The sequence below is a fragment of the Balaenoptera ricei genome, chromosome 12 (genome assembly GCF_028023285.1).
Source record: "Balaenoptera ricei isolate mBalRic1 chromosome 12, mBalRic1.hap2, whole genome shotgun sequence".
NCBI classification, from domain to species: Eukaryota; Metazoa; Chordata; class Mammalia; order Artiodactyla; family Balaenopteridae; genus Balaenoptera; species Balaenoptera ricei.
Window position 1 is genome coordinate 459,745 of NC_082650.1, and position 1,423 is coordinate 461,167.

The following is a 1,423-nucleotide window of genomic DNA, read 5'->3' on the forward strand; positions in this document are numbered from 1 at the left end:
CTATACTCAAGTTCAAGTGCCCCGGACAAAAGGGCAATCTGTGGAACACAAAGTAACACAGCCTCAGGCTGAGGAGGGGGCATCCCATCAGTTCCCTTCAGAAATTCTTTTTTTTTTTTTAAATACAGTAAGTCCCCTACATACAAATGTTTCATTCAGAGAGCACGTTCATAAGTCCAACAAAGTTAGCCTAGGTGCCCAACTAACACAATCGGCTCTATGGTACTGTACTGTAATAGGTTTATAGTACTTTTCACACAAATAATACATAAAAAACAAACAAACACAAAAAATAAAGAGAACATTTTTAATCTTACAGTGCAGCACCTTGAAAAGTACAGTAGTACAGCACAACAGCTGGCATCCAGGGCTGGCATACAGTGAACAGGCAAGAAGAGTTACTGACTGGAGGAGAGGGAGGAGGTGGGAGATGGTAGAGCTGAAGGATGGTCAGCAATAGGAGACGGAGGGCAAGCTGCAATGTCGCTCACGCCTGACGTTGATGACACAGGTTCTGGTTCCTTGCTGGATTCAGTTCTATCTACCCTCTTGAAAAAACGATCGAGTGGTGTCTGGGTAGTAGCTCTTTTTTTCTTGTCATAGATGACACGGTAGCACTGGATTGCATTCTGAACGGCTGCTGCAACCTTTGTGTACTGTTCTAGGTTCGGGTCCTGTGCCTCGAAAACTAACAGTGCCTCCTCAAATAAAGAAAATTCCCCTTGCCATTTCCTGCGTCGTGAATCTCTTCAGTTCTTCAGTTACTTCTTCCTCTTGTCTCTCTTGGTGCTTCTTAGCAGTACCAGCTGCATCACTGCTGCTTTTACGCTTGCTTCCAGACATCCTGGGCTTGAAATAAAGATACTGTACTACTGTACTCTATACAGTCCTGTGCAGTAAAGTACACAAAAGCACAACCACTTGTAGAGGATACTCGCATGTGACAATGTATGCCAGACACGTGAACTAACTTACGTAATTGGACATGCAAACGCACGTTTCCGTCTTGGAAAGTTCGCAACTTGAAGGTTCGTATGTAGGGGACTTAATGTACGGAACGCTTCACGAATTTGCATGTCATTCTTGCCCAGGGACCATGCTAATCTTCTCTGTATGGTTCCAATTTTAGCCTATGTGCTGTCGAAGCGAGCGCCTTCAGAAATTCTTCATGCATTTGTGATTGTGAGCCAGTGATACCCACCTATGAGTTTCTCCTCACTGTGAACCTTATGTCACACTGGCCTCACAGGGTCCTTTGGAAATTAGCTGAGACAATGCACCCAAGTCCTGAGCAATGCACCCAAGTGCTGCTGTCATAACCACAGTGCCTTCTTGTTTGTTTGGTTCAAGACTTTGCATAATATAATGTGCACCCTTGGAGGGGTCAGTCGGTTCTTCTCATCCTTACAGAATTGAGCTCTAT

The 1,423-nt window shown here is 44.6% G+C and overlaps 1 non-coding gene across 1 annotated transcript; it reads right to left on the reverse strand.

Moving 5' to 3' along the window:
* Positions 1–1,046: 1,046 nt before the first annotated feature.
* Positions 1,047–1,153, reverse strand: LOC132376482 (U6 spliceosomal RNA). Its single transcript, XR_009506320.1, has one exon. It is a non-coding gene; the product is annotated as a U6 spliceosomal RNA (small nuclear RNA).
* Positions 1,154–1,423: the final 270 nt, after the last annotated feature.